Here is a 6,678-nt window from a genome sequence, read left to right on the forward strand (position 1 = left end):
CCTGTTGTGAAAGGCACAGTGGCTAGGATTTTGTCTGTGCTTAGACAAAATTATGAAGTGACCTTGTTTTGCTTCATTTTCTAATGGTCTCAGGGTATCTTTATCTGTGTTTGGTATTCTGTGAGATTGTTTATGTCCCACAGGAAAAAAAAAAATGGCCTGGCTGTGAGCATTTAGTCAGCTTGTAATAATACTGAGGTGTAACTGTGAACATCAGAGAAGTTCTGAACATCAGGAGATGCTTTTTTTGAGGTGATGAGAGAAAGGCCCAAAAGAATAAGATTATATGTACAGGTACTGATAGCAGTTGCAAGGGTGAAATGAGAGCTGAATAGAAGAGACTAAAACCGAAAAGCAAACTCGATCTTCCATCATGCTCTGTGACCTTTCGGGTTGAGAAGAATATTAAATCCTGAAGCTCTGCTTAGTCCTAAATGTATATAATGGCTAAAAGAAATAGGTTTTTTCAACAGAAAAGCAAGAAGCACAGATCCTTCTTTGAAGATATAAACCATAAGCCCTGAAAAATTAAAATACTTAATCCAGCAGCAATATCACTTGTGTAGCAATAAAATAATAGGATTTCCTTTGCCTCCTTGTTTTGGCTATTCTCTCTTCTAAAAAATTGTTGACATACTTTTGGGTGATGAGTTAGATAACAAATCTGAGAGTATATAATTTATATTTTGGAATAAAAAAGGAATATGGAATTTTCTGTTGGTTAAATTGTTTATGAAGCCCTGCGACTGGAAATCTAATTCCAAATGGTCACTTAAAAGCCATTACACTGTTTATTCAACAAATTGTTCTAGAGCACTTAGTATAAGTTAGGTACCATGGTAGATGCAGGAGTTACGAAGATGAATAAAACAAATTCTTGTACTAGAAGAGCTTACAGTCCATCAGAGGATAAAAATAATCACTGACATAAAACAAATCTACTAACTCTCTGTCATAGTTTCCAGCCCTGGCAAAGGAAGTGACAGAACAGTTGCCAGACACAGAGAAAGTATAGCCTTGAGCAACTGGGTCCCAATAAATAGTCTGATTTAAATTATCTGAGATTGATTTTTCAGGGACAGCTTTTTATTTAAATATAATTTCAAACTTACAGAAAAGTTGCAATAATAGTACAAGAACTCTGGTTTACCTTTCATCCAGATTTACCAATTGCTTTCCTAACCATTTGCAAGTTAGAGATACTGTGCCCAGCAATACTAAATACTTTAGTGCATGTTTTCTTTTTTAAATTTTTTTTTTAATTCCATAGGTTTTTAGGGAACAGGTGATATTTGGTTACACGAGGAAGTTCTTTAGTAGTAATTTGTGAGATTTTGGTGCACCCATCACCAGAGTAGTATACACTGAACCCAATTTGCAGTCTTTTATCCCTCACCCCCTCCCACCCTTTCCCCTGAGTCCCCAAAGTCCATTCTATCATTCTTATGCCTTTGCATCCTCATAGCTTATCTCCCATTTATGAGTGAGAACAGGCAATGCTTGGTTTTCCATTCCTGAGTTACTTCACTTAGAATAATAGTCTCCAGTTCCATCCACATTGCTGCAAACGCCATTAATTTGCTCCTTTCTAGGGCTGAGTAGTATATATATATATATATATATATATATATATATATATATATATATATATATTTACAATTTCTTTATCCATTCGTTGATTGATGGGCATTTGGGCTGGTTCCATATTTTTGCAATTGCAAATTGTTCTGCTATAAACATGCATGTGCAAGTATCTTTTTCGTAATGTGTATTTTCAAAAAGCAAGAAAATTCCCCTATCTAACCACCATGCAATTATTCAAGTCAGGAAGTTTATCACTGATACAAGACCATTATCCACTCCATGGTCCATTTTTTTTTTGTCATTCTTTTTTTTTTAAGTCTTTGTTAACCTAGGGTAATTCCACAGTCTTTCTTGACCCTAACACTGAGAATTCCAGGCCAGTTATTTTGTAGAATGCCCCTCAATTTGGATGTATGTGATATTTCTCATTATGATATTCAAGGTACAAATTTTTAGCAGGAATAAGTGGTTGATTTAAAATCTCAGAATAGCTGCTTCTACCCACATCTCCCTCACCTTGACCTGACGTTGTGCGCAATTGGGAAGCTTTTGAGGTTTTCTGGTGAAATCCAGACTTTTCTCTGCTTTCTCCTATGATCTCCAATTTAGCCATCAGAATTGCTAAAATCCTGAGGAGAATGTTTGCTTCTTGGGGAGTTTACACTAAGCAGAAAGCTTACATTAATTTAAAACTCATTCCTAATGTGTGTCCCCACCCCAATTCCCCAGGGATTAGTACCTGCTTTATTATTATTGCAGTGAATAAATTGTTCATCAGGGTGGCTAAATGGCTTACAGAGATAAATAACATGACATGAGTGTAATAGAGATATTTCCCTTTTCTAAATAAGTAGCACTTGTAACTCAACCTGTAAGACTGTGCTTCTTTCCAGAGAGGAAGAGTCCTCTAAATGGTACCTGAAGAGCAAGAGCTTTAAACAGGCCCTAGTGCAAAAGAGTTCAAGGCCTCAGTGATGCCTAGAGTTTTGATTGTGCCAATTCAGTCCCTGCTCCCTCACTCTGGTATATCCAAGGCTACCACAAAGTGGAAGGAGGAGGATGTGTGGGCGAACAGTGGGTGGAGAAGACTTCCAAGAATTGGAAACTATGCAGACGAGCAGCTGGTAGTTAATTAGTTTTACTTCTGAAATGACCCCTTTGTGCAGCTTGTCCTTCCTGAGAAAGAGGTTAAAATGCTGCCATGGCTGCTTTTTAGCAGTATAGTGATTAAAACAATCCCAGGGCCTAAATAAGATGGCTCTACTTATTTGGTTGAGGAGAGAGTGGTCCTCCTTCATTTTCTTTTTCTCCCCTGCTACTCACTGAAGATCACATCAAAAAATGAGCAAATTCCTACACTTTACTTCCTATTCCTATAGGAGCTATTTAGAGGGAGAAATGCTCATTAAAGGAGATTCTAGAATCTAAAGTTATCTGTTTTACTGAAACTGGGAAGCAAACTTGAGATGTTACTAGCACAGCTAGGACACAGTTGATAAAAGTAGCTAACATCTATTGGGCATTTAGCATATGCTGGGCCATAGCTTAAAGGCTTAACATGATTTATCTTATTTAATCATCACTATGATCTATGAGTTTGGTAGTGTTATGATTATGAGCATATATGTCCAGTTTCTCAGATGAATAAGCTGGGGCTGAGAAAGGTGAAGGGACTGGGCCAAGGTGAGTTAGAATGGAGGCAGGATTTAACCACAGTAGTCTGGCCCAGAGCCCATTGCTCAACCACTGTGCTACCTGCCTTCCAGCTTCCATTTGCCTATAGTCTAGTGGGAGTCATAAAAGAACTAAGAGAAGAAGATGAATCCAGACTGGAAGTGGTTGGGCTCCTGGCTAGGCCAGGAGCCTCACCAGACGGAGACCCTGGACCCCCTGGCCAAGCTCACCACAGGTGAAGAAAAAAATCCACCCCTGCTCAGCCTAGAGCGAGAAGGTGACCAAGGAGGAAATGGTGGCAGCCAAGCTCAGCATGACTGTCACTCACAGCAATGAGAAGCATGACCTTCACGTTACCCTGCAGCAGGTCCAGTGGTGAACCAATTGCCCAAGACCTGACCCAGGTTGTTGGAGAGGCCACAGGGGTTCCACTGTCTTTTCAGAAACTCATATTTAAGGGAACATCTCTGAAGGAAATGGAGATACCTTTGTCAGCATGTGGAATACAAAATGGTTGCCAAGTCATGTTAATTGGGAAAAAGAACAGTCCAGAGGAAGAGGTTGAACTGGAGAAATTGAAAGATTTGGTGAAGCCTGTGGAGAAGGAAGCTGACGAACTGTAAGAGTTGAATAAACAGCTTACTGGACTCCAGCAAGGTTTTCTGGCCAAGGATTTGCAAACTGAAGCTCTCTGCAAACTTGATAGGAGTGGAAAAGCCACAACCAAATAGTTTGTGAAGATCTTGGAAGAGATCGACACACTGATCCTGCCAGAAAATTTCAAAGACAATAGATCAAAAAGGAAAGGTTTGGTTAAAAAAAAAAAAAAAAAAAAAAGGTCAAGCATTCGTAGCTGAGTGTGGCACAGTGGAGCAGAACATCTGCCAGGAGACCCAGCAGCTGCAGTCTACAAACTTGGCCCTGGCTGTGGCAGAAAGAGGCTGTGCTGCCCTGAAGAACAGCACCACCAGCTCTGCCCTCTCTGGAGCAGAATTTACCTGATTTATTCTAGGGACAACTGGCCTATTGCCAATTTTCCTACTCCTACCCCAGTTCTCAGTGAAAAACTGTTGTCCTTGTGATCTTGAGTAGGGCGCTTGTCTGTTTTCTCATTGTGTCTCTGTGGCTGTGTGGTCCAGCACAGCAGCCTACTTTTTCTGGAGAGGGCCTCCCCTGCCCAGGTTTTCCCAGCTATTTGACCTTCTGGTGCTTTCTTTGGGCTGGTGAGATCTCTCCTTTGTCCTGAGCTAGTTCTAGGTTTATAGGCCACCCTGGTCTTCAGATACACAAGAGCTTTTTTGCTTTTGTGATCACACAGTCCTATAGATGTAAAACCAGAATCACTAGGAGGTTGCATTTATAATCAGGAATGTTGAGAATGGCTTAGAACAGGTGTTTGGCACATAGTAGTCCAAGTATCCCTCATTGTGACCTAATCCCAGAACATCAGGCTGGGTTATTGGTTTATAGGCATTGTTCTTACCTTTTAGTGACCTGACTAGCCTCAAGACATGAAATATCAGGGGGCCTTTCCTGGAATGAAGCCTATGGTTGATGCATGGACTTCCTCGTCCCCAGTAAAATCTTCAGAACCCAGTGTTGACTGAGTCCGTGCTTGAAACCAGGCCGAGCAATAGCTTAGGAGGGGCAAAGAGGGGGAGCCACAATGAATAAAGCAGGCTGGTGGTGAAGCCAACCATAAATTTCCCAGGAATGACATGTGCTTCCTTCAAGGGCATTTCTGTTAAAAATACCCTTCTGAGATCTGTATTTCCTTCAAGGCCATTCTTGTCCATTTTGTGGACTCTCCCACAGAATCACTGTTATTAAAAAAGTTTGAGCACAGGTATGGTGGCACATTCCTGTAGTCCCAGCTGCTTTGGGAGGCTGAGGCAGGAGGATCGCTTGAGCCCAGGAGTTTGCATGTAGCCTGGGCAACATGGTGAGACGCCATCTGTAAGAAATTAAAAAGTTAACAAATAAATAAATAAAACAGTTTGAATGCCCATCATCAAGCAGAAGAATGTTTTCTTTTTGTTTTGGTTAGTGAGAAAAAACATTCTGTGGTTCTTGGCATAATTTATGTTTAACCGAGTAGCCACAACATTTAATAAGTTACTGTGTGCTGGATATTGTTCTAAGCTTTTAAATATATATTCACCATTTAATCCTCACATAACCTAAGAAGCAGACAGGTATTAGCCCCGTTTTGGAGATCAGGAAACTGAGAACACTTAGGTAATCTGCTCAAGGTCAGATAGTACATGGCAAAACCAGGGCACAAAGCTGGGCAGTTTGGTTTCAGAGCCACTGTTTTTATGCTCTACTGTACTACCTCTCAACCAACATAGGGTTACATGCTCCCATTCTCTTAATTCTTCTCCCTATACTTTTATCTGCCATGTTAGTCTTTCCACTTCCTCTCTGGCCCTCTCTAGTTCATTCTCCCCAGAGCACTCTGAGTGATTATAAAATACAAATCTTATCATATCAGTCCCCTGCTCAGAAACCTCCAATAGCTCACTACTTCTCTTAGGATAAAAGCCAAAGTCCTTACCTATACCTTCTTCCATCTCATCTCGAGCCCCTCTCCTGTTTGCTCTCTGCTGTCAGCCACTCTGGTCTTCTTTCAGGTCCTCAGATGCACTGTGCCGTCTCCTACCTGGGGGTCTTTGCACATGCTGCTACTTCTGCTTGGACAGCTCCTCATCATCCTTCCTCCACCCCCATCCCTTGTGTATATAACTCTTATTCATCCTTCAGAATGTAACTCAAAGTCTCTTCCATGGAGACCTCACCTACTGTCTTGAGACTATATCAGGCCCCCAGATGGGATCCTCTCATGGCTACCCATAACTTTTCTTTCACGGCATTCACCATAGTCCATGATAGCTTATTGGTGGAATTATCTGGTTAGTATTTGCCTTTAACACTAGACTGCATGTTCCTTAGGTTAAGGAGCTTCTTTGTCTTGTTAACAGCATTATTTCAAGTACATTGTCTTGTATATAGTAGGACCTCAATAAATATTTGGAGAACAAAACAGACAAACAAACAAGGTGAACCCATGCCAGATGACTGGGTTGAGTTGGTCAGGGAAAATTTCACAGAAGGCAGATTGGAACTAGGCTGAAAAGCAGGCTGGGTTTGATTTAATGAAGTGGGCTATGAAGAGCATTCCAGGTGAGGGGAACCAAAGGAGCTTTACACATCCTGGGACCAGCAAACTGAGAAGTTTGGCTATGGCAGAGAGCTCTTGCAGTCATTTGCAGGAGACCTTTATCACACTTCTAATCCATGAGAAGTAGCAGGGTGAATGTGAAGAACTCTTAGAGCCCAGTGACTATTGGTGCATATTAGCCAGGGCACAGCGGCACTGCAATGACAAGGCGATGGGCCTGCCAAGCCCTCCTCACTTCC

The 6,678-nt window shown here is 41.3% G+C and overlaps 1 pseudogene; it reads left to right on the forward strand.

The window, feature by feature from the left end:
* The first annotated feature begins 2,475 nt into the window (after positions 1–2,475).
* LOC100435020 (BAG family molecular chaperone regulator 1-like) lies at positions 2,476–4,260 on the forward strand (annotated as a pseudogene).
* Positions 4,261–6,678: the final 2,418 nt, after the last annotated feature.

Source organism: Pongo abelii, chromosome X, assembly GCF_028885655.2.
Source record: "Pongo abelii isolate AG06213 chromosome X, NHGRI_mPonAbe1-v2.0_pri, whole genome shotgun sequence".
NCBI lineage: Eukaryota > Metazoa > Chordata > Mammalia > Primates > Hominidae > Pongo > Pongo abelii.